Source organism: Lissotriton vulgaris, chromosome 11 (genome assembly GCF_964263255.1).
Source record: "Lissotriton vulgaris chromosome 11, aLisVul1.2, whole genome shotgun sequence".
Classification (NCBI taxonomy): Eukaryota; Metazoa; Chordata; class Amphibia; order Caudata; family Salamandridae; genus Lissotriton; species Lissotriton vulgaris.
This window is the reverse complement of record NC_141699.1, coordinates 953,839,713-953,867,310: the sequence shown is the minus strand read 5'-3', so window position 1 is coordinate 953,867,310 and position 27,598 is coordinate 953,839,713. Positions and strand designations below refer to the sequence as shown.

At 45.6% G+C, this 27,598-nt stretch overlaps 1 pseudogene; it reads right to left on the bottom strand.

The window, feature by feature from the left end:
• LOC147683738 (metallothionein pseudogene) overlaps positions 1 to 27,312 on the bottom strand; it is a 105,875-nt pseudogene extending 78,563 nt beyond the window's left edge.
• Between the last annotated feature and the right edge of the window lie 286 nt (positions 27,313 to 27,598).

Sequence of the window (27,598 nt, the reverse complement as noted above, 5' to 3'; positions counted from 1 at the left end):
TACCCTACGTCTATTATTAGACAGAATAGCCCCATTAGATGTGTCAGCCTGTGGAGCTGGGCTGCCCTTCCTGGTACCAGGCATAGAAAGGTCCAAGATGAGGGGGTTGTGATCACTCTCTCCCCTGGGTACAACCTTCAGGTCTAGAACTCTATTACAAGCCCTACACTCAACAAATATATAATCAAAATGTGCCTCCCTCCCTGGCTTGTTATAAGTGGTCATAGGCGGGTTATCAGACTTCCGTTACATGCCCTGATGAATGGGCCAATGCCAGAGACGTAATTTGAATGGCCAGTGGAGCCCATGACCTCGCAGAGGGGCCTGCAACCTGTGGGAATTTCCAGAGATCATCCTCCTCCTGATTTACACCATCCAGTAAACCCTCCAGGGGTTTGAAATGAGAGTTAAGATCTCCTCCCACCAGAAACAAAACTCCCTCTGGAATGTTCATTAAGAAGGAGGATAGCTCTTCAATGGCTTTAGACTCAGATGTAGGACTCACAGGTCTAGAGTGGATATTGACCAATGCAAGTCTAGAGCCATTCTGCCATTTCAGAATCATACACTGTACATCCTTGGATGCTGTGTCCATGGTTCTGGCAGAACAGCCCAGATGGGTTGCAACCCAAATTGTTAGAGCCCCAGACGGTCTACCTTTTCCCCCCACCTTGCGGGGACTGAGAATGAGGCAAATCCTATGCGAAATTGCTCTTCCCTTGCCCATGTTTCCTGGAAGAGGCAGATATCATTTAGATCTATAAATGATCCCCAGTCAGGGCAGGCGAGTTTGTTACATAAGCCCGCTATATTCCAGGAAAGGATCTTTAATGCACTCGGGCCAGAGGAATTGGCTGAAGGTTGCCCAGAACATCCTCCATTGACAATGCCCACAGGTCCGAGGAGTGGATATACCCGGGAGGGATGGCCACTATCAAGGGTGGCCACAACTGTCCCGGGCTGAACTGAGTGAGGCGCCCCCCCCTGCTCTTCCCCCTTTGCCTGGCTCCAACTGGAGTCAGTCAACCTGATCAAGACAGCTGAATCTGTTGTTATGTGAGTAATATCCCAGGGTAGGTACATCATAACGAAGGGGCCTATACCTTCTGCCTTGAGAGCCTGGACCCACCCTTGTCCATCCATTATCAGTCCCTGGATACCATCGGGTATTTGGAGGTGGATAAAAGAAGGACAATGGCAATGGTTGAATGGTTGTATTTTCCGAGTCACCCAACCAATTGCAGATATGAGAAACTATCTGCGGATCTCTAAAGTTCATCAGGATGCAATCACCCTTGATTTTCTTTGAAGTGTTGCCCACCCAGGCTACCCTCCTGACCATCAGCAGTTCACTTCTCATGTTAGGGAGAAGGGGCCTATGGATATTCAACCAGCTGATCACTTTATTTTTTAGCGAATCAAAGGTTTCTTGCGTAGAGCTGGAGAGCTCAGGCACTCCACTTAAGATTATAACGTGAGATGCCGCTTCTGGGGGTAGATTGACAACTTTTTTTCTGGCATAAGCTATTTGGATCCTGGGCAAGGTGGTCGCCAGTCTGAATGGGGTTCTTTATGGGTGCTGGATTAGACTTCTGTACTAAAAGGAGGGGGGGTGGTTGCCTAGGGGCAGGTACTGGAGTGGGAATCGGTATGTTCACTCACCCTCACCCTCACTCACCCTCAACCCCTAACCCTCACTCACTCACCCTCAACCCCTCACCCTCAACCCCTCACTCACCCTCACTCTCACTCACCCTCACTCAGCCTGAACTACTCCCCCTCACCCTCACTCACCCAAAACCCCTCACCCTCACTCACCCTCACTCACCCTCAACACCTCACTCACCCTCACCCTCACTCACCCTCACCCTCACTCACCCTCAACACCTCACCCTCAACCTCAACCCCTCACCCTCACTCACCCTCACTCACCCTCACTCACCCTCACTCACCCTCACTCTCACTCACCCTCACTCTCACTCACCCTCAACCCCTCACCCTCACTCACCCTCACTCACCCTCACCCTCACTCACCCTCACTCACCCTCACCCTCACTCACCCTCACCCTCACACAGTGCAATAGTTCTCAGACCATTTCAGTTAGAGCTTTTAGAAATGTTTATGGCTTTTTTTATTTGTAATACTTTAGCATTGGCTACAGGAAACAAAAATGCTAAACATTTACAAAAAAACCCATAAACAATTCTAAAAGCACTAACTCTAATGGTGCGAGACCTATTGCATTTCCAATGCTTGGAAAGTCCCTGGCAGATTCTACTTGTGAGAAGAGATAGAGTGTTAATGATTGCATTACTTAAGGACTCTTCAGAAAGCCCACCATGCTGTGAGCCCTGTGGATTTCACCTCTTTCTTTGATACCTGAAGGGGCCATCTTTCTCATTGCTGTCACGGAAAAGGAGAAATTCTATTCTCTGCCAAGTACCCAGCTTTTCTCTGCATAGCCTCCCGAAGAATAATTTCCATCTACTATGCTGACTTCAGTACACCCATCCAAGATCAACCTGGATTCATGCTACCCACGTTTTCTCAGAAGCCCCTCCCTTGGCCCACTCCAAACGTTCACATATATTGACTTCTAAAAAAAGACATCAGGCATTGGTTGTGCTCTTTGGGAATCCTTGGCTACAGATATATGATCATGTATGATTGGTACTAGCATGTCATGGCAGTCATTAATCACTATGCCCGGTCATACATCACCTAATCAGGGTCATAAATCACTTTGAAAGTATCATAATCCATTCTGACAAGTTAATAATATTGACAGGTCATGAATCATACTCATAAATCAATCACATTTTCTCTTACTCCTGCCATAATTCATACCATATTTTCCTTTTTGCTATGCCTTCAATCATAAATATGAATTTTGTAGTGTGATAACGTTTTTTGAATTGGACTTTTCCTCTGACTGCGAAGGGGGGTAACCTCCGACTGGTGTTAGGCTGAACTCGCTACCATGTCTGTCCATTTGTGCCCTGTTGTCTGGCGGGTCTGGGATGTGAGTGACTTGTTCCACTTACTCCTCCTGTCGGCCAACTTATTGTGCTGTAAGGCATCCCCAGGTAAGTGGCCTTCATCCAGCACACCGCCTTGCCGGTGTGTCTCCTTTACCAACTTTCTTTATCATCTTTATTTTGACACAAAATGTCATAAAAGAGGTCACAGTTACAATTTCAGCAACAAACAATCATTACAATTTTAAGATAAAACCAGGGTACATCTTATCGTAAAACTAATTCATCATAGGAACATTTACAACGATTAAAATAGGGATTAAATCAAAAGTCCCACTCATCATTAAAAGCCTACAAGCACCTGGAGCTATACACAAGAAAATACACTAAATTTCATTTTACCACATACTGTCTTCTGATATGCCACATAGCAGCTAAGAATTTGGATACAGCAAAAACAATTACTGGAGATAAATCAGTTTTTAATATTCTATAGGAGTGAAAACACTGCCTAATCCCCAGGTTTTTGCAGATTGGAAGAATCCACTTCTTTCTAGAAAGCTGATATGAAGGGCAAAAGAAGATGACATGGATTTCATTTTCTAGGTCGGCGGCGCACGCTGGGCAGGTTTTGGGGGTAGGTGGACACCAGCGGCTAGTGAGGGCTCTGATTGGCAAAGAGCCATGTCTCCATTGAAGATACAACTTCCTGAGGGAGGTAGGGCTAATATCATCAAGCACAGACTCCATTTTATAGTAATCTTTCGTTACTACAAATGTGCTCGACAATGACCCCATTTGGACATTCGATAAACAGGCAGACAGATTCTGCTCGTAAGACCTCTTGACCAGGTCTTTACGGGTTATACCTCTGCAAGCCTGTTCCGGGTTGGTCCACAATGAAGGACAACCTAACCTCTCAAATTCCTGTCTGATGTACTTTAACCAGGGAAGTTTCCATACATTAGGGAGATTTAATAGATCCAAAAGTTCTTGCCTATAGCTTGAGAGTTCCGGGGTGACCCATAGTCTCCTCCAGAATGTTAGGGGCTTAAGGTCCAGTTCCTCTTTTAGTGATCTCAATCCTAGATCTAGCCTGAGTGGAAGCAGGAGTGTGCTGGCAGGCATGGATACCAACTGCCTGATAAACTTGTTTTGCGTGGCAGTAATTGAAGGGGCACAATTGTGACTCCACAATTCCCCTCCATGGATTACCGCCCCACGTTCCTGCATTTTATAGATTTCAAGAGGTGGGCCGATAGGTTTTAACGTTGATTTGTTCAGAAGTTTTAGAATCCCCCCGCTTTTTGGGAGAGCTTTAAATTGGATTTGATCTGATGTTGGGCCCAAGTCATATTTTCATTAAGGGTCAGACCTAAATACTCGAACGTGTGCACCCTTTCCAGCCGTACACCACCTATGGCAGGGTTTGGGCGAGTAGTTTTCGGGGGGTTAAAAATCATGAACTTCATCTTGGATGTATTTATTTCAAGCCCCCTATCGTAACTGAAGGTGACAAAGCCATCCAAGATGCGCTGTATACCCATTGGAGTCTTAGCGAGTAGCAGGGTATCATCTGCGAACATAATCGCAGAGACTCCCCACCCAGCCAGCCTTGGGGCATCTCTGTTGGGGAATACATTCAGATGGGGGATTACTCTGTTGACATAGAGGCAAAACAGGGTTGGCGCCAAAAGGCAACCCTGCCTTACCCCCCTGTCAACGGAGAAGCTAGATGACAAATTGCCTTCTCTACCACACCTGACCCTAGCGAAGTTCTGAGTATGGAATCGTATTATGATGTTCAGAAGGGGAACTGGGATGCCCAGGTCCCCTAGAACCCTCCAAAGTTTCCTGCGTGGGACCAGATCGGAGGCCGCACAGAGGTCCACGAAAACGGTATATAATGAACCGCCCTCCACGATGACCGTTTTCCAGTAGAGCATAGATAATCTGAAAATCTGGTCAATAGTGGATACGTTCTTTCTAAAACCCGCTTGGTACTGGCTTAGGATTTCTGAGTCCTCCATCCAGTCCAAGAGGTGGTCCAAGATCAGCCTTGCAAAAAGCTTCTGAGATACGTCTATCAGGCTGATTGGCCTGCAGTTGGATGGGAGCAGAGGGATCCCTTCTTAAAAATGGGGACTAACTCTACTCCCAGCCAAGTACTTGAGACTGCCATACCTCCAAGGATTGCATTATAAATTATTAGCAAATAGGGAGCCCAGATCCCAGGTTCGTGTTTATAAAGATCTCCCGGAACCTTGTCCAACCCTGGTGTTTTACCCACAGGTAGCTTGGATATGGCGTCCCGGACCTCCCCTAAAGTGAACCTAATCTCAGATGAACCGTCCGCAGGCGGACTGACTATGTCGCCCGAGTTGTGCACCAAGCGGGAGTTGTCCACCTTTTACAGGGTGCTAAAATGTTCTTCCCAGACTTCTGCTGCGATGTTCGGCTGTACTGCCAGCTCTGCTTCAACGAGCCAGTGCTCACAATCTGCCAGAACTTCCGTGGGTCTTTAACCGCTAAGGCTGATGTTAACTTTGCCCAATTTTCATTCCCCCACTCGATCTTAGCATGGCGGATTAACTGCCCGTATGCTTGCCTCCTACTCTTTATTACTTCCCTGTTGGTATTTTGTTTCAAAGCATCAAGGAGTTCGCTTTTTGCCAATCCGCATGCCCTATTATACCAGGTAGGCTTCCTTCCTACCTTTCTCTCACTGGGACCTGGGGGATTTACAATGTCTGAGAGACTATCAAATAGTGCCTAATTAAGTGCTCCCAGCCTTTCGGGAAAATCATGCGTGTGATGCTGATCTATAAGAGCAGCTATGTCAACTAATACAGGGGTGACCCGGGCATTTAGTTCGCCTACTCCATCTGGATTGTTGACCAGCTTGTCCCATCTTACCCTACGTCTATTATTAGACAGAATAGCCCCATTAGATGTGTCAGCCTGTGGAGCTGGGCTGCCCTTCCTGGTACCAGGCATAGAAAGGTCCAAGATGAGGGGGTTGTGATCACTCTCTCCCCTGGGTACAACCTTCAGGTCTAGAACTCTATTACAAGCCCTACACTCAACAAATATATAATCAAAATGTGCCTCCCTCCCTGGCTTGTTATAAGTGGTCATAGGCGGGTTATCAGACTTCCGTTACATGCCCTGATGAATGGGCCAATGCCAGAGACGTAATTTGAATGGCCAGTGGAGCCCATGACCTCGCAGAGGGGCCTGCAACCTGTGGGAATTTCCAGAGATCATCCTCCTCCTGATTTACACCATCCAGTAAACCCTCCAGGGGTTTGAAATGAGAGTTAAGATCTCCTCCCACCAGAAACAAAACTCCCTCTGGAATGTTCATTAAGAAGGAGGATAGCTCTTCAATGGCTTTAGACTCAGATGTAGGACTCACAGGTCTAGAGTGGATATTGACCAATGCAAGTCTAGAGCCATTCTGCCATTTCAGAATCATACACTGTACATCCTTGGATGCTGTGTCCATGGTTCTGGCAGAACAGCCCAGATGGGTTGCAACCCAAATTGTTAGAGCCCCAGATGGTCTACCTTTTCCCCCCACCTTGCGGGGACTGAGAATGAGGCAAATCCTATGCGAAATTGCTCTTCCCTTGCCCATGTTTCCTGGAAGAGGCAGATATCATTTAGATCTATAAATGATCCCCAGTCAGGGCAGGCGAGTTTGTTACATAAGCCCGCTATATTCCAGGAAAGGATCTTTAATGCACTCGGGCCAGAGGAATTGGCTGGAGGTTGCCCAGAACATCCTCCATTGACAATGCCCACAGGTCCGAGGAGTGGATATACCCGGGAGGGATGGCCACCATCAAGGGTGGCCACAACTGTCCCGGGCTGAACTGAGTGAGGCGCCCCCCCCTGCTCTTCCCCCTTTGCCTGGCTCCAACTGGAGTCAGTCAACCTGATCAAGACAGCTGAATCTGTTGTTATGTGAGTAATATCCCAGGGTAGGTACATCATAACGAAGGGGCCTATACCTTCTGCCTTGAGAGCCTGGACCCACCCTTGTCCATCCATTATCAGTCCCTGGGTACCATCGGGTATTTGGAGGTGGATAAAAGAAGGACAATGGCAATGGTTGAATGGTTGTATTTCCCGAGTCACCCAACCAATTGCAGATATGAGAAACTATCTGCGGATCTCTAAAGTTCATCAGGATGCAATCACCCTTGATTTTCTTTGAAGTGTTGCCCACCCAGGCTACCCTCCTGACCATCAGCAGTTCACTTCTCATGTTAGGGAGAAGGGGCCTATGGATATTCAACCAGCTGATCACTTTATTTTTTAGCGAATCAAAGGTTTCTTGCGTAGAGCTGGAGAGCTCAGGCACTCCACTTAAGATTATAACGTGAGATGCCGCTTCTGGGGGTAGATTGACAACTTTTTTTCTGGCATAAGCTATTTGGATCCTGGGCAAGGTGGTCGCCAGTCTGAATGGGGTTCTTTATGGGTGCTGGATTAGACTTCTGTACTAAAAGGAGGGGGGGTGGTTGCCTAGGGGCAGGTACTGGAGTGGGAATCGGTATGTTGTGTAAAGTTGTGCTAACTAAGGTAGGGGGGATGGTTTTCTTCGCAGTTATCAAACTGGAGGGATTAGGTGGGGGAACGCCCACATTTGTAGGCACTCTTTGGGTACTGCCTCTGGTTCTCAAATGTTCCTCAATACCCTCAGTCACTGTTTCTAGTGCTTGTAGCCTAGAATCAATCCGGTCAAGTCTGGCCATTAGGGGGTCCAATGAATTCTTCAGAGCATTGATGAAAGCATGAGAATGCTGATCTCCCCCGCCTGAAGACCCCTCGCCAAAGAAGAAAGAAACCGGGAGCGTTGTCACCCGTGAATGAGCGGGCTTGGTTGGACTAGAATTTACATTTACATTTAAAGGTGTAGGAGAGTCCACTACGTGGGAGGCATTCTCAGGGTTGTTAGGCGGTCGATCTAGTTTGGCCCTTTTTCCTCCCTTGAGCTGCTTCCCCCTTTTCCTTTTTGGGACAGCACCTTCACGTAGTCCTCAGGATTGTGATGAATTGAGGTCACTCCCCTCTTCCAGAATCTGAACTGCCTCCGTAGTTGAAGCGGGTTCAGCCTCTGGTATGAACTGAAGTGAGTCTCGATGTGAGAATGAAGTAGTCCTTAGCTCTTGCAGGACAGACTCAACTGTTTGATCGATACTGTCCAGGAGAGCTGAATGAGATGGATCAGCCTTTTCCGGGGATCTAGCGTTTGCAATTAGACCCAGAGAGGATCTTCTTGCACTTTCAATCCCGTCTGAAAGCTGCCTTTCAAGGATAGTTAGTTCATTGTCCACCACAGAATTAGCTCTAATTAGAAAACTGTCCAAAGTACCTGCAACCCTGGTTGTTGAAGCCATGGCTTTACTTCTCATCTCCCTTGATGTCATGTCACTTGTTATTTGTTGGAATCCCTGGCAGATGTGTTGTGATGCAGAATGATCAAGTTCCGAGTGGGCTGACAGATGGCCAAGAGGGGTGGCCCGGTCTTGTTTAGTCCGCGCTCGAACGGGCTAAAACGGGCCCGCCCTTGGCCCAGGCTTTGCCCGGCGCCCGCCCGCGCGTGTCCCGCGGTGCGGAAGCAGAGACTAGTGTTATACTATCCGGGCGGTAGACGTGGCCGCGTAGGGGTGGGGCGGGAAGAGAACCCAGGTGCGGCCGATTAAGGTGTTGCTTGGCCCCCTGGTCCTCGCAGTCCCGCTGCACGCCCGTTGAAAGGTCCTGCTACCGTGATCCTGGGTCAGCGAGCAAAAACAGCAATGTCCCTGTGCTTCAAAGTGCTCCTTGAATTAGCCCGGTAAGGATTGAAATTGTGCCACCAGTGTCTACAGCCTCGAGCGACACAGCTCCAATCACAACCTATTTAACTTCTGCGATGAATGCCATCTCCTCTGAATTGAAGAGTGTAGAAAGCTGGATTGATGCGGTTCAAAAGTTCATGGTTTCAAAAGATTTGTTAGATTTTCCCACAGTGATTGATGCATATTCTGCGAGTCAAAAGGTCGCTCAACATCCCCTGGGTCTACCCTTGGAACCAGTCATTCTTATTCAAAACTCATATATTAACCCAGATGTTCCTCTTGATAATTTGCTTGGAGGCAATCCTCAGGTCATCAAAGTTCCTGGCCAGTGTAGTTCCGGGTTACCGCCTGTAATCCGTTTTCCATCCCGAGCCATTACGTGTTCCTCTTTTACCGCCATGTCGCATGTGGGGCTCACATTCCCAGATAGCTCTTCCCATATACGAGGTTTAATTATTTTCCCTTTTTTTTACATTTCAAGCCCAGCTCACTACTGACATGGCTACCTCCTCATATTTGCCAGAAAGCTTTGCTGCCTTCATCTGAGAGGTATACACCATCCTCTGTGTTAAATTCCGGGCCCCTTAGGTTGATCAGACCATGTCTCATACTCTCTAAGCCATTTTCCTTGCAGAACTTGCTGACTGCGATGTTCAACTACCTCCTGGAGTTACCTACTGCTTCGTTTGGCATGGCCCCACACTTTTTGCATGGAGATGATTTCTGACCACATGAAGATGGTGCTGCTAAAGGGCCTTGCAGCTTCTGTCAGCCCTATCCAGATGTTGTGTGGAAGGTCCTTCCTCCCAAGCTGTGCAAGATTTTTGCCACCCACACGTATAATATAAATATCCAGGTATCGTGTAATTGTTACCTTTAGCTTACCCAGGGTTCCCAACAGCTACCCCCTATCTCATCCATGGGATGCCCACAACCATCTTATGTAGGTTTATTTGGCTGGCTTGCCTGTACACTGCTTCTGCGGGTCCACCATGTCTGCGTCCAGCGCATAAAAGAATGCCAAACCGCCCTAGCTGCAAACATCAAATCTCACATCATGCGACCCATGTTTGGTCACTAAAGGTGGGGTTTCACGTAAGCCTTGTAGGGTGGGAGCACCACCTCCCCACTGCTTTGATCCCTGCATCTGGAATCCCGTGCTGAGCAGCCATCATTGCCACCTCTATCCCGAATTAGAGGGACCCAAGTCATGGTTAAAGGCCCACCCGGCCTAGGGTTTTGCACAGAACTGCATGAACTGAAACTTGCTCTGAAGGTCCCTGTTCTTGTGTCTGAAGAGTGGTCCCCCCAGAAGGTTGCACTGCCGTGCAGAAATACAAGTAGTACACTGGGCAGTATCTGGGGTCCTCTATGCAACACAGCTGTACCCAGGACCCTTTGCCTTGTTGGTCCTCTTTTAAAGTCCTCAGTAAAAATTCCACTTGTATCACGTCTAGCTTAACATCCATCACTTGCAGGCATGCTGTGCCCATTTCCCTTATTGCTAGGGCCACAAGTTTGCTCACCTTGAATGCCCCAAAAAATGCTGTGGTGAATGTCGCTTTGAACAAGGAGACCTCAAACGCTTTTAGTGCCACCCCCTCAAGTTAACCCGTTACCTGGGTTGGCTTTGTGAAATCTATGGGTTCCCTTGTGTCCTGTCTCTTACCTTCCTGGCGCTTTCCAGCCTTTCACTGCTACCCTTATACAGTTAGAGGCCATTGGCTCCTTTCCTGTGATTTGTTTTGAAAAGTGGCTAGAAGGTGAGTTTCATGTCGTTCAGCTTTTCCCTCCAAACCATCAGTGCCACCACTATGGAGAACAGCTCAAGGAAGGTGATGTTCTTTGAAATGCCCCACTCTGTCCAAGACTCAAACCATCAAAGTAAATGGGCATGTTGAGAGCAACGGGTACGTGGGAACACTGATAATATATCCTGGAACCTATCCAGATGAGAAAGGTATATATGGGAGGGATCACTGACATAATATCGCGGGACAGAATATCGACTATCACAAATATTGTGTAAAAAATATCGACAGACAGAATATCGAGTTTGTATCTACAAACAGGTAAGTACAAAAATATTGAGTATAAAATATCGTTTACTAAAATATAGTTTATAAAAATATCGACTTTATTAAAAACAATGTTAAATTAAATTAATATTAAAAATGAATTACTAAAATATACTTAAAAATACTTAAATTAACTAAGAATAATTAAATAATTAATAAAAGTTATAAAAACATTTTTTAAATCACATTTGTTAAAACATATATATATAGTGACATCAAATAATTACATAATATCCAATATTATTACTGTACAATAGCAGAAGTGTTAAAATTACTATTCCCACTCCAAAGAGTGTAATCGTAGGGAAAGCGTTGGATAGCGTAGGGGTTAAAATTACTATTCCCACTCCAGTGGGTGCAACTGTAGTGGAAGTGTTGGATAGCGTAGGGGTAAAAATTACTATTCCCACTCCAGTGGGTGCAACAGTAGGGAAAGCGTTGGATACCGTAGGGGTAAAAATTACTATTCCAACTCCAAGGAGTGCAACAGTAGGGAAAGTGTTGGATAGCGTAGGGGTAAAAATTACTATTCCCACTCCAAAGAGTGCAACAGTAGGGAAAGCGTTGGATAGCGTAGAGGTAAAAATGACTATTCCCACTCCAAAGAGTGCAACAGTAGGGAAAGCGTTGGATAGCGTAGGGGTCAAAATTACTATTCCCACTCCAAAGAGTGCAACAGTAGGGAAAGCGTTGGATAGCGTAGGGGTAAAAATTACTATTCCCACTCCAGTGAGTGCAACAGTAGGGAAAGCATTGGATAGCGTAGGGGTTAAAATTACTATTCCCACTCCAGAGAATGCAACATTAGGGAAAGTAAATACTTCATATATTATTGTAAAAAAATGTAAATTAATATCTATAAAAAATTATTTAAAAGTAATTACCAATGTAATATAATATAATAATTAATCAATTAAAATTACTAATTAATATTAATTATTACAATTAGTTACCTATTAATGCAAATTAATTACTAATTAACTATAAATTATTTAATAATTAAAAATTATTTAACAATCAATTAGAATTAAATACTAATAAATTAATTTAATTATTTAATTAATTAAAAAAAATTACTTCCCACCCTATTCCTCTATAAACCAACAACCCACCACATAATTAGCAATTAATCAATTAATTAAAATTAATTACCAATTACAATATAATTAATTACCAAATATAAATTAATTAACTATTAATTATAAATTAATACCAATAAATAAATTTACATATTTAATTACTTATAATTAAATTACTTCCCACCCAATTCCCCTATAAACCCACAACCAGCTACACAAAATAAATTAGTACAATTAACATAATTAGCAATTAATCAATTAATTAAAATTAATTACCAATTAAAATTAAATTATTTACCAAATATAAAATAATTAACAATTCATTAAAAAATAATACCAATAAATAAATGTACCTATTTAATTAATATAATTAAATTACTTCCCACCCTATTCCTCTATAAACCCACAACCCTCTACAGAATTAAATTACGCAAAAAAGAAAAATACAAAATTCATTAATAAAAATTAATTATAACATAAATACACACTTTTCACCCATATTATAACGTAAAAAACACTATAAAAAAATAGATATTATTAAAAAATCGATATTTTTAACAATCTACATTATGTACTTCGATATTTTAACTTTTAACTATATTTTTAACATTCAATATTACATTACTAACATTAAAAATGATATTTTTGATATCTATATTCTGTTCCTATCGATATTTTGTCCAATCTATATTTAAAACTCGATATTATGTCCAATCGATATTTTGGACTCAATATTTTGACTGTTCACCATATGGGAGTGGGGGTTTCTTTTGAAAAAAGTTTAAAAATATCTGGCTAGTAGGAAAGTATTATTTAATAGCACTTCTAGTCGATATGATCAAAAATAAGGGGAAAATGAGAGACTTACGGGGTCATGTCCCTGAGTGTCTCTGGTCAACTAGTTTCAAGCTCTACCACAAGGCTTTTCATCAGGACCTATGGAGGTTTACTTCTTGTTACCACACCTTCAGCCGTGGAGATGACAGTGTTCTCAGTTAAATGAAAAATCAAATATAAATATATACAGCACCTATTCAGTCTGTTCATTTGGAATGTGTTATGAAAGCCTCATTAAGGCATCATGAGTCCAATACAGGGGGAGGAGGGATGCCTATAGTCACACTTTCTTCAGGGCTACTCCCTAGCTATAGGAGGGATCTGTCCGCCCACTACAGGTGTCCCCCCTACCCGTACTGGACTCATGATGCCTTAATGTCCACTGTCCGCCCTCCTCCTTGCACTAGTAACAGAACTGTTAGGTATGGGTACAGATTGAAGCAGCGGCCTGGAGGACTGCATAGCATTATATGCTGATGATATCCTATTGTACTTAAAGAGGCCACACCTCTCGAATCCCAGAATAATACAGATACTGAATATATATGGTGATGCCTCGAGCCTCAGAATCAACTGGCATAGATCGGTTCTGGTGCACCTGGTGGGTGAACTAGACAAAGTGTAACTGGATACTTTACTGGACACATATGTTTCAGATATCGCACAGTCATTTCCAGTATCCAAGTATTCCAAGTTTCTCATGATGCTGGCAAACGTTAAAATTCAAATGATGGAATGGGGCAAACTCCCATTTCTATAAGGGGCAGAGGTGCCCTGTCAAAAATTGCCTCAAATACTCTGGGGCAGATTTATGTCGACTTGCGCCATATTTACGCCGCCGTTGCGTCAAGCAACGGCGCGGAAACGTGGCGCATCCCTGCGACCTATTTACAACGTGACGCATCTAGGCAGATGCGTCACGTTGTAAAGCCCTGCGCCACATGAAACCTGCGTCAGGTTTCATGTGGGTGTTCTGTCGCAGGGTGGGCGTTCCCTCGTAGGAAAGCCCCGTAAAACTGACGCAGTGAAATCTGCAAGATTTCACTCTGTTGGTTTTACGCCGCTGCTGGGTCAAATCCTTACGCCTGCTTGAAGCAGGCGTAAGGAGTGACGCACCACGTTATGTATGGGTGGCCTCTGAACATTGCAGGAGTTGCGTCGCACTTGTGACACTACTCCAGCAATGCCCCGCCCGTACACCACAAGATGCGTCACGCATCTGCCCTTCCTTGCACCATGGTGCGCCACATTGTAAATGCAGCGCATCTGTGGTGCCGCAAGGAGGGAATTGCGTGACGCATCAGTTCTGGCGGATCCCTGCTGATTTGCAGAGATGCGCCAGAACTCATAAATCTGCCCCTCTATATCTTGAAAAATACCCGTATCCGATACCTTCAACATTTTGAGAACTGTTCAGTGCCAATTGTCTTCTTATCTTTAGGGGATTCCTTAACAAGACTAGCTTTTGATAATTATGGATAGTCACCTTAGGAAGGGAGCTTGGTGTACCTGACATTCAGTTATACTACTGGGCAGCCCTGTTGTATGGCATTACAACGCGGGCTTTTACCCCGCGTGTCATTACAACGCTGTTTTTACAACGCAAGTCGTTACAACGACTTGCGCTGTAAGGGCTGGATAGTGGAATAGTTTAATTTTCTATTCCAACTCTAGCCCATGTTACAGTAGGGAAGGTGTTGGAATAGAAAATTAACTATTCCCTATCCAACAGCGCCCTCCAGCGCAAGCCGTTGTAACGACTTGCGTTGTAAAAGCAGCGTTGTAACAGCAGTGCGGGGTAATGCCCGCGTTGTAAAGGCTGTTTACCGGGCAGCCCAGATGCTCCCTATCAGTAACTGGTTCTTTGCCGGGTGGGATGATCCGGCAATGTGGCTGGACCTGAGGGATCTAGAGACACAAGGGCTGTTAACACAAATGTAATGTATGAAACCCATGACGAGAATTCCAATTGAGTGTTAGAATCGGGTCTTAAGATAGAAAGCGTGGGGTAAAAAGCTGATGATGAAATCACCACTGCACGTGGACTCGGTTGTGTCGAAACTAGAGGGTTTCAGGAGCTGGGATAATATAGGTATATAAAGGTTAGATGATGTATGGCAGTCCACACACAAAATCCTACGTTGAACTCACTATGAATTACGATTTTGTTTTAGTTTCTTACAATTCAGGGATGCATTATATGGATTTAAGGAAGGAATGAACCCTATCCCAGACTTTAATCTCATTTAATATAAATTGGTGGCAGAACATTTCGAGCAGAAGGTTGTCCCAAGATTTAACCAAGCGCTCGTGGCCAGTTCACCAGATCCACTCAAGATCCTTAGGGATAGGTAGACTTCCCATTTCAGAGACATTGACGACGAAACGTTGCTGAGGTGGCCAAGATGGCTGTCAGGGTATCAGCGATTTCTGCAAGACTATGCCTCGTGCAAATTTAAATACTTCCATCAAATATATTAAAGTCCAGAAAGACTTCTTAAGATAAATAAATCCTGTATTTGTAACGCGCAAACTACTCACCCCTAAGGGTCTCAAGGCGCTGGGGCCGTCAGGGAGATTAAGTGAGCTGTTGCCTAGAGTCACAAGTTGCTTAGCTGAGCTGCCTCCGGTGCCATGGATCAAACCATGAGCCCTGCGCTGCGGAGTCAGCCGCCCTGGCTGCTGCGCCACACCTGGAAAGCGACTATGCCCCTCTGTACTTGAAGTCAGGCAGTGGCAGGCTTGTTGATACATAGTATTTGGTACAGTCCTAAATTGCAACCATGTTGGCCCTGTATTCCCTCTGCCTTAAAAACACCAATTAGAGTACCCATGGTATGTAATCCGAAGAATGCTGTATTGGGCATACAACCAGGCTAGGAAGGATGGTGGGCAGTTAAAATGCCTAATAGCCAAAAGAAATGTTGTCCAATACTAGGGAGCAGACACTGCACCATCATTTGACCATTGGCTTTGGAGAATGGTCCATTGTACATGAACATTGATGGAAGAGTCAGTAAATCAAATTAAAGGATGACTGGGAAACAATGCAGGATATGGGGCAAATGGAAAGAACATTTCCGGACATTGTGCTCTATCAGCAAACCTATGCACCCATGCCGATCATGTACTGTACACAGCATAGCTGTAAACCATTCAGGATAGGTAATGTGCATTTGGTCCTTGTGTTTGGGATTTCTGAACCCCTATTAGTTCTCTGTGCTGCAAAGTAGTTTTCTTTCTGTTGTGCTTTATGAACCTGAGAATAAAGGAAAATAAGAAGTTGAAAAAAGAGTTTTTTTAGTAAAAACAAATTGAGGAGACAGTGTTAATTTGGGCAGAGCGAGAAACCCTCGATCTACTAAAATGCGGGGGAATTTTACTTTAGGTTAAATATAGGGGACTCTTAGCCTGGGGTCACAGTGTGCTTACGTCCCTGGGGTTCCAGCTCGAAGATGTCTTCTTGAAGAGGATGTTTTTTCATAATATTATTTTCATATTTCTTTACATATAAAGTAGGATCGGGCATTTTGTGACAGAGGGGGAGATTATATTAGGGAGAGACTAAAGAAATTTGTGAAGACGAACATGATGGTGGTTAAGTTTTGGCAATAACCACAGAGGTGGTGTCTTCTGATTTCCAGGTAGTTAGCAGTTATGCAGCTGAGTAAGCATGCCTGTTCACCAAGTTTCCATTTAGATCAACAAAGTCCTCCAGGGCCCCTAAAGTCCTGGGTGGGTGCGGTCATGGCTGCCTTGTTTTTCTGAAAGTAACTGGCTCAGTTGGAAAATAACGCAATTTATCAGCTTGGAAATGACATTCTAACTTTAGGCAATAGAGAACCAAACGGCGGACTCCAAATGCCGGACAATCCTCAAAGCAGTTCCCCAAAGTGTAGACTAGGTATCAGGGCCCTTATTTATGAGGCCTTGCATCAGTTTTGCGCCGCCGGTGCGTCACTTTTTGTGACGCACCAGCGGCGTAAAATATGCGCCTTGTTGCGCCATATTTAAAAAGTGACGCATCTAGGTAGATGCGTCACTTTTTAAACCCCTGCGCCACATTATACCTGCGTCAGGTATAATGTATGCAGAGGGGGCGTTCCCCCGCAAAAAGGCTCGTAATAGTGACGCAGTGAAATCTATGAGATTTCACTGCGTCACTTTTAGGATGCTGTTGCGTCAAAATCTTGCGCCTGCCTCACAGCAGGCGTAAGACTGACGCAAGCCCTTTCACATGGGGCTTTCCCCATGTGAAAGGATGCATTGCTGGAGTTGCGTCACTTTTGTGACACACTCCAGCAATGCGTCACTTTTGCGCTTACAGATGCGTCAGAAATACTGACGTATCTGTAAGTCCTTGCGACATGATGCGTCATACATTAAATATGATGCATCATTGGTGTCACAAGAGTGCGCAGTGAAAAGTGACGCATCGCTGTTTTCACGCAGCGATGCGTCACTTTTCATAAATGAGGCCCCAGCTGTTTAAATGGTGTGCACAAGCTACTCCTGCACCCGACGTTGAGGGATGCAACCAGCCCAGGCAGGAGAGAAACTATGAAAACAATGGAGCAGTGCACTCCCAAGGTAATGTAGAGTTCAGAAATGAAGCGTAGTAGTTCCTTCGTAGGTATTATCTTTATTAAAGTACATCCAAATTCATAGACATTACTTTAACAAAACTGCACCCACAGCTTTAATATTGTATTAGAATTGTCTTCATCAATACTGAAGGAAGGTTGCGTCGCTAGAAAGCAAAGAAACTTGTTTTGAATGTATTTGCATTGTGTACACATTTTTCTACGGGGGCCGTTGCCAACGACTTCCCAGTGCTGTCTCATGACACATTGACTTTCTTATGAATAAATGTTTGTTTTTTATGACGTCCTGAATATCCGGCATTACCTGGCATTAATACAGCTCCCTCATTCTGATAGGACAGAGTGAGCGCACAAACATGGAGCACAGAGACTTGTTTTCTCGGATCTCACGCAGATGGCAACAACAAGATGTCTTGAACAACTACCTCTCCTACAAACTGACCTTCCATTTGACACAGCCTTGCAAAAGCTGAACCGTATCATGTTGTAAGTAGCGAAACAATTTAATATCAAGTTAATGTATTAACTGTGTGCATATAGCATTCACACGTTTTAGCAATGAACTTTTTGTGACATTCAATTGGGTCTAGTTTAAATCCATGCGGGAGAAAGTCCTCCACTTTTTAGGTCTTGACTACAGCATTGCTAAATGTTTGGCGAGATTATAGTAAGGCTTTCAAAAGTCGACCCAAACTGCAGATCGGGTACAGTTCATGTGACCCAGGCGCGTGCACATAGCACAAAGCCTCGGCATCAGACTTGAAAGCAAAGGAATCAGCTCCCCCGCCCCCGCATCAGACTTCAAAGGAGTCCGCTCCCCTGCCCACCCATGTAATGCCGAGAGCTGCAAAGAAAGCCGCTCCCGCCCCCACCACGCAATGCGGATCCCCTGCCCCCACCTTGTTATCCATTTATTAATTTTTGTAGCAATTGCAGGAAGCGTTCTTTATTTTCAAACATTTCACCCTACAGTGCAACGTTCCGCTATTACCACAAATGTAAAAATATTTAGAAAAACACAGGGTGTTGCAGCACGCCTTTTTTGTTTTATTTATTTACTTGTGAAACAATGGCGGCACCTCCGCTGTAGCTTGAAACATCTTAAGCTAAAACGTGGTGTGCCGCAATTACTTCAAAAGTAAATAAACCAAACAAAAAAAGTTTCAGTCACTGCATTTCTTTCCATTTATTTACTTTTGTAGAAGTCGCAGCACGCTGCGCTTTAGCTTTAAACATTTAAAGTTAAACCACAGTGTGCCATCATTGCTACAAAACGAAATAGATTTTTTTTAAACGCAGCAGACGAAATCGGGTTAGTTTTGGGCACAACACCTTCAGCATTAAAATAGCGGTTGTGCGTTTGTTTTGTTCTACTCGGCTTATCAAAACAACTTTTACTACACTCTAGCATGGAGTGGAGTAAAAGTTGTTTTTGGCGAGCTGTGTAAAACAAAAGCACAGCAGCCATTTTAAAGCTTAATTAACAACAAGGGGTGGTGATGGACAGAGTTTCTGAACTAAGCAGAATACTCTCACCCAGTCAAGAGATCAGGGCTAGATCCAAACCCGTTTTTTAGCTCACTGCACCATCCCAGCTCAGAACCTGGCTATATGCAAATTAGTCTGTTCCTGTCCCAGTGCATGATGGGAACAGGGCAAACCAAACTACCAAGCCAATTCTTACACTGGGAAGGAAACAAGCTTCCGGGGACCGGTTTCTGGCATTTCAGCCGTCGTCGGCCCGGCTTGCTTGAATCCTGATGGTGCAATGAGCAAGGGACTCACATCTGAGTATACCCTTTCACGCTTAGGGTGGACAAAATATTTAACAACAAGGGGTGGTGATGGACAGAGTTTCTGAATTAAGCAGAATACTCTCACCCAGTCAAGATATCAGGGCTAGATCCAACACCGTTTTTTAGCTCACTGCACCATCCCAGCTCAGAACCTGGCTATATGCAAATTAGTCTGTTCCTGTCCCAGTGCATGATGGGAACAGGGCAAACCAAACTACCAAGCCAATTCTTACACTGGGAAGGAAACAAGCTTCCGGGGACCGGTTTCTGGCATTTCAGCCGTCGTCGGCCCGGCTTTCTTGAATCCTGATGGTGCAATGAGCAAGGGACACAGTGCATTATGTATGTAAAACTAGATGCGGTCTTCAACTTGATTTCATACTACAGATGTGCCAAAAGGCAATGTTCATGCTGGCTCCATCCTGTACAAAAGAAGAAGTCAGATTGCTAGCCAAAGCAACCTAATATTCCACAGGCACTTCTACCACAGGCGTATCTATCATGTGTATGGCAGGTTCTGCGGTACCGGGGCAAAGGGTTATAAAGTTTCCACTGCAATTTTTGCGTGTTTTACTCCCCAAGCAGGAGAGGAGTGTCCCATTTTTTCCTGCTGTGTTAATGAATTTTGCTACCAAATGAAGTGCTAAATATTAATATTTTTAAACCATAGCACTAGACATATTATCAATTATAACTATGCAGTAGATAGGTATAGGTAACCTTTTGATTTGTTAACTATTTGTAGCAGCGTAGGTCAATGGTGCTCTATGTCTATGACATCACCATGTTGTTTGCACAGTGTATTCATGCCAGTAAAGGACATGCGCGGACTAATAAACGAATGTACAGAAAAACGTGTGTGCCCTCACGGATTCAGTGTACAAATCCCAGTACTGTACCCCTGGGCAAATTAAGTGTAGACAGGAAACCATCCATTATTTTAAATCATAAACCGTTTTTTATTAATGAACGCATATGCTACAATGCTAAAATGTTTTATCAAGTCTCATCAATGATCTACTGATTTTATCAAATGTTGCTTTTTGTATGGAATTAAAATGTACTTTATGTGCTAAAACAGTTGTTTACCGATATTAATTGTGGTTTGTTTGCCATTTAAAGTGTGCCAGTAGGTAGTTTGTTTTGCCTGGGTGCGTTAATTTACACACATTGTTTACCCTGACCCAGAAATTTGATCCAAATCAGGGGGTCCTTGTTTCTTCACACATCAAATTAAGTGCGCTACTGGCATTGTAAATGACAATGCCTTTTAATTATGTGCTTTCAAAACCTAAAAGCGGTGCGCAAACAAGTTACTTTGTACTTATAGTCCTTGCTTACTAGAAGCAAGGCTGGCAGTAAAAGAGGTGCAGTTACTGCCAGCCTCGCTTCTCATAAGCAACGCCTATCAGTATGAAGTGAGTGTTTACGCACCACTTGCAGGTTTTCAAAACACATAAATAAAAGGCATTGTCATTTACAATGCCAATAGCTCAAACTCTCGCAAATGCGAGACCTATTGCATTGCAAATGCTTGTTTCTTTGAGGCAGCAAATATTACTTCCCAAGGCATTATTTTGTAATTTTCTTGAGGCAACGTCTTTTACACTGTGTTTAGTTCTGTAGGCTTGTTGTGTCCAGGTCTGCAAGCCACCACTACCCATGGCGCTTAGCTGTAAAATTCCCGGTTCAAATGTTGTGAAAAAGGGTTTGTTTTTTGAAGGGTGAGTCTGAGTGTGCCAGCTAGAGTGGGTATATATATGGGTCAGGAGATAGAATTGCATAGCTTGGTATGTGAATGAATGGATGACTGAATGCCTATTTGGATGTGTGAATCTGTGAATGCATGCATGAAATAGTGAATGTATGTGGAAGAAAATTGAGGGTGAAAGAATGGAAATATGTTCAAGTGAGTGAGTGAGTTAGTGAGTGAGTGAGTGAGTAATTGAATAAATATGTGAGTGATTTAGAATGAACAAATACGTTTGTCAGTGAATTGGTGTGTGATTGAATGAACTAATCTGTGAGCCTAAAAGCATAACGGGAGAGTATATTATTAGATAGAGGAGCGCGGACAGGTGAGGGAGCAGGTAGAGTAGCGTGGCAAATCAACAAGTGGAAGGGTTATATGTGGAGTAGTGTGGCTCACTGGTTAGAGGCGGCAGACCCGAGAGCAGAGGACAGCCCGGGACCAGGGTTTAATTCCCGACGCGGCAGGGTCGTGGACCAGGGTCAGCGGACTTGATAATTCTCATCTCGGTGCCTACTCTAACCAGGGATCACACTCGCAACTCTGGGCATTAGCTTGCCTCATCTCCACAACGGCCCCCCACATACGCCGGGGATGCCTGGTTTCATCTTGGAGATACCCAGTAGGGACCATCTCACAGGGAAAGCCAGGACGGGTTCCCCAGCGGTCTACTGCGCAGAGATACTCCTTCGGTAGTCGATTCTAGCGCATTACAAACCCACAATTAATTAATTAATATGGTAGGTTTAGGTGTATGGAGGGGTGAGTTATTGCATTGGATGTAGGATACAATAGGATGAGAATGGTGGATGGCTGAGTGAGTAGAAGAGTGAGTCTATAAATGGATAAAAAACAATGGATTAGTGAGTAGATGGGTGAACTAGGTGATGGGTGAGAAGCAGAGTGAGTAGATTTAAGAATATGGATTGATGACTTTATTGATAGAGGAGTGTTGTTGTGTGAATGAGAGGAAGGGATAGCCAGTGGGTGGATGATACTCAAGATAGAGAAATGTGGATTAGCGAGCAATGCTATTGGTGACTAGAATGTCTGAGTTATTAAACAGAAGGAGTTTTATATAGCGCAAACTCAACCCAAAAGTATCAGATTTCTTTACATGAGCACCAGTTGCGTTGCAGATGGACACAAGCGTTTTCGTTAGGCATGGGTAGAGTACGTGATTTGCCCAGAATGACAGGATGTTGAGCATCATTGCTGAGACTCAAACTGGCTCCCCAGCTTCGAGGTCAACTGCTCTATCAATTTAGGCCACATCAATTAAAGCACCAATTAGAGTCAATGGTTGTGGTAGAACAGGACCAATGTGCTGGGTCGAATACACCAAGATGACTGGAAAGTCTGAAAGTGGGAAAGTTTGAAAAATAATGTAAGTCCCACTGGTCTGGAGGAAAAGTTTTCATAAGTTTCCTCTGGACCCCAAACAACACCGGGAATACACTGGGGAATCACTTAGAAACTCAAAGGGTGAAGGCAGAGGGCAACAGCAGGGGCCAGACTAGAACCAGTTGCCACTTTTAAGCTTGGTACTTACAGGAAAAGGACTCTTGTAGCTTGGTGTCTCCCTGTAGCTACACAGAAAATCAGCCAACAGACAATTGGAGTTCACTTGTTTCTCCTGGGTACAATTGTGTCTCGGGTCGCACACAGCAGGTACATTCGGCTTCTGATCTTCTGTAAGTGTTCTAAAGAAGGCTGTGGGTGGGGAACACGCAAAGAGACTTCTAGTCCTTCTATGACCAATAAAGTAAAGGTTCCCAGGCCCTGGCCGACTAACTTTTGCAGTATTTTATGTTTGCTTTTCTGTAAACAGGCCCAAAATTAAATGTGTCACGACAAATCTAAAATGGCGATGCTGTTCTGCTGCACTAAACCTGGGCTCCGAAACTGGGGGTGTGAGTGGAGTGTACTGTGGTAATCCTAGTGTACTCCCTTATTTAACACTAAAATCCAGTTTGAAGTGCACACTGTGTCCACAACAAACCCAGAGACAGAGGTTTTGTAGGACATAAGCAGGATCCTTCAGCAACCAGACAGAGGATACACACAAAAATAGCCATGGCATCCTTTTGCTCCCTTTGACCTGTAATGGAGGATTTGACACTGTGGGGGAACAGTCACTACCCTGCATATTCTATTGAGCCCAGAGGAATCTTCTTCGCCAAGGACGGTGAGCCTATTGGGTGTTCTTAGGAGGAATTTCACACCTTACTCAGGCCATGTACCGGTTGGGAGTAGTTGGAGAGCTGATGAAAGTTAGCCTTCTGGTACTTCAGGCAGGAAAAAGGTGACTGTTTAAAAGTTAGTCTAACTTCACCATTGAAGTGGACTTATGATAGCTATTAAAAATAGTGGTTTTATTATGTTTATATTAGGTCCTATTTCCAAGTTAGCAGTATTAGTATTTTTATCATCTACACTTTAGTTTTCTACATAGGACTACTAGTCTTGGGACAGTGAAAATAGCTCTTTGGGTACTGTCAGTGTAAGCTAACAAAAATGTTCTACAGGTCCTACTTTTAAATACCTACCACCCTACCTTGTAGGCTACAAGGTTTGCCTAGGAGTGGCTTACAGTTAATTGAAAGGATGATCTCTACATGCCATTAAGGATTAAGTTGACAGGCTGTGCCACTGGTTACACTGTAAGCAGTCAGGCTACACACGGTAGGCCTGAAGCCATGTTTGCACTGCTACTTTAGTGGCCCAAACAATTGGTGCTGCAGTCCACAACTGTTATTTAACTTGCAGGCTCTTGGTGCATTTTCTATGTACTATGGATGTTACAAATGGGGGTGGGGTTGCACACTACTCACACACCGGCGGTGTCGACCCTAAGGACTCTGGTCAATGTAGTAAAGTGTTTGTGATGCATCATATTTCGATCTTCTGCTATCTTTGCTGTCTTCGCCATCCCTGTACACGTGTTTCGGGGTTTCACCCCTCGTCAGCAGGGATAAGCCAGGTTCTGGGTTGGCCGATGACTGCCAATATCTGCTAGGTATAGTACCACTCAGGCGCGTAGGTGCGGGATCCCAGGCTCGTCAGCCCGCTGCTCAAGGGAGCTTTTAAAGTTACAAATGGGGGTGGGGTCGCACACTATTCACACACCGGCGGTGTCGCCCCTAAGGACTCTGGTCAATGTAGTAAAGTGTTCGCGATGCATCATCTTTTGATCTTCTGCTATCTCCGCTGTCTTCGCCATCCCTGGACACGTGTTTCGGGGTATCACCCCTTGTCAGCAGGGATAGGCCAGGTTCTGGGTTGGCCGATGACTGCCAATATCTGCTAGGTATAGTACCACTCAGGCGCGTAGGTGCGGGATCCCAGGCTCGTCAGCCCGCTGCTCAAGGGAGCTTTTAAAGTTACAAATAGGGGTGGGGTCGCACACTACTCACACACCGGCAGTGTCGCCCCTAAGGACTCTGGTCAATGTAGTAAAGTGTTCGCGATGCATCATCTTTCGATCTTCTGCTATCTTCGCCATCCCTGGACACGTGTTTCGGGGTATCACCCCTCGTCAGCAGGGATAGGCCGTGTTCTGGGGTTGCCGATGGCTGCCAATATCCGCCAGGTATAGTACCACTCAGGCGCGTAGGTGCGTGATCCAAGTCTCGTCAGCCCGCTGCTCAAGGCAGCTTTTAAAGTTACAAATGGGGGTGGGGTCGCACACTACTCACACACCGGCGGTGTCGCCCCTAAGGACCCTGGTCAGTGTATTAAAGTGTTCGCGATGCATCATCTTTCGATCTTCTGCTATCTTTGCTGTTTTTGCCATCCCTGGACACGTGTTTCGGGGTATCACCCCTCGTCAGCATCGATAGGCCGTGTTCTGGGGTTGCCGATGGCTGCCAATATCTGCCAGGTATAGTACCACTCAGGCGCATAGGTGCGGGATCCCAGGCTCGTCAGCCCGCTGCTCAAGGGAGCTTTTAAAGTTACAAATGGGGGTGGGGTCGCACACTTCTCACACACTGGCGGTGTCCCCCTTAAGGACTCTGGTCAATGTAGTAAAGTGTTCACGATGCATCATCTTTCGATCTTCTGCTATCTTCGCTGTCTTCGCCATCCCTGGACACGTGTTTCGGGGTATCACCCCTCGTCAGCAGGCGCGTAGGTGCGGGATCCCAGGCTCATCAGCCCGCTGCTCAAGGGAGCTTGTACTATGGATGTACAGGCAATTTAAATGTGCCAATCAGGAATAAGCCAATGTAACCATGTTTAAACGGGAGCACAGTCACGTTACTCCTAGTTAGCAGGGGTAAAGTGTGCAGAGTTCAAAAGCCAGCAAACATAGGGTCCAGAAAAAGGTGAAAATGTGGGGTGACCCTGCAGAAAAGGCAGATTTCTAACAGTAGCGGTATCATCTGAGCACTGGAGCAGGGGAAGGCAGGAGCTGACAACTCCACACAGGGGGTTCAGATAACAACTCGTTAAACAATGACAGCAGGGCGAGAAGTTGAGCAATGCCCGCTGACAGCTCTGCCAAGTATCAACCATCATTCGTTAGACTAACACGTTTCAGAGTGGTGGTCTGCATCACAGCACTGAAATGCATTGTCAAGCATATAGTGCCTTCTCAGATTTCAACCCGGAGTGCTGCTTAAGTACCTGGTAGACAGTGACAACTTGGTATTATCACTCAGGCAGCGCTCGTTGTTACAGACTTGGGGTCTGGCTCAGGCAGTTTGCTCTGGTCAGGGCTGGCTACAATGTTTCAGTCACTGCTGCTGCACCCAAAGTTAGTTACTTCACAGTTACATGGAGACAGAGTATGATTGGGGTTTAATTTGCCCAATCAGCATCCTGACTAGGGCGGGCCACGTTGTCCGCGAGCACAGCCGGGATCTTGCAGCTGTAGCTGAGATTGCACAGGGTGATCGCTGCCTGGCTCATAAAAGATTCGGTCGAAGTGGACCTGCGCGGCCACTGCAGGAGAGTGGTGGTGCAGCCATGAGTGGAATCACAGCCCTGAGCCTCGGAGCTGCTCACACCGGCAGACCGGACATAGCGGTGCATGCTGAAAGTAAGTGTCACAACATTCTAGTAACCAGGCCAGGCCTCTAGCCTCTCAGCTTTTACCTGCACAGAATAGCATCTGCGTGGTGCAAAGGCAAAGATCTGAAGGCAGAGAGTTCAACTGTTTCCACGATGCCTGAAATTGGAAATTTCCAGAATTAGCGACGAATTTTGTAATTTAATTTTGACTTTCGAATGGAACCAGCTAGGAGCAGTAAGAGCTGGGCGGAGCTTGCTCGGGAGCGCGATGGCCGCATAATCCCGGAGTTCCACTGACTTCGCGCTACTATCCACCCAACTATCCTGCAGCTGAGGTGAAATACTAAAGAAAAAAGCAGCGGATCTGCTAAAGACGGCTTGGAGTCCCTGGAGAGTGCAGGACCTGCGGTAAAAAGCTTGGATTGCAGTGGAAGGAGACTAACAGCGAGGCCGCGTCTGAGCCTTGAATCCCCGGCCCACAGTTGTCTGAGGGGCCGGGTGACGTGACGCGATGTGCGGCTACTGCAGAGGCTCTGTCCCGGCAGCCCAGAGGTTGTGGAGAATCGGCGCTGGGGTTTGCTGCCGCTGCTCGGCCCGAGGCGGAGGGACGATGTGGCCATAGCGGCAGAGGAGTGGTGATGCGGCTTGAAGCCTCGGCGGTGGCCTACACCCGGGGGAAAGGTATTGTGTGAGGCCTGGGTGCGATGGGGAGGACTGAGACATCCAAAGAGGAGTGTGCTGCTGCGGGCTGACCCACCTAAGGACCGCGGTGCTGCCCTGTTCTTTGCAGTGTGACTGTTTATTGCACCCTACTAGCCCTGGCCGTCCAGGGGACTAACACTGGTTATTTATATGGCAGATCTAGCTAGCCATTGTTAGGTGCTGGGGAGGAAGTGCTGGGAGCGCTTGTCTGTGAGGGTGCCTCTCTGGTTTGGTACCGTGGGCGCGCTCCCTGCCTGGGGCCGTCTTGCTGGTGGCGGTCCCACTCTCCGAGAGTGGTGCACCATTGGTGCCTCATCTGACTGGCCCCCTTGAGTTTTGGTGTACATCAGTGATGGCGGTGGAAGTTGGATCAGTGCCTTGGAGGGTAAATATTTCCACAGTGGCAGGAACTGGTGGAGCGGCCTTGTTCTATTTTTGGTGCCTCAGGAGCGGGCCCCACGATGGAGAGCGGTGACGACTCAGCAGTGTGACGGAGCCGGACTGGAGCCTTCATAACTTGTGGAGGCAATATTGTCGAGATAGCTCGGGCTGCTGACGGCCTGCTCCTCTTTCAGGGGTCTAGCCGGCATATCGCTTACCTCAGCTCTACTGATTTTGCCATATTACTCCCCTGAGACTCTCAATTCCTTCAGCCATGGGTAAAGGAGACAAGAGCCAACCCAAGCTGTCTTTTGAACAACGACCATCTAAGTCACAGGACCCGATCCCTGGCAGGAGTGCGGGGGAGACCGCGCCGGTGCAGGACGATGCAGAAGATGACATTCATACTATACTGAAATCTATGGAACACTCTCTGCAGAATGGTATCTCGGCGCTGGGAACTAAAAGGGATGCCATGTCGTCTAGGATGGACAGAATGGTGGAACGCTTAGATAAACATTCTGAGC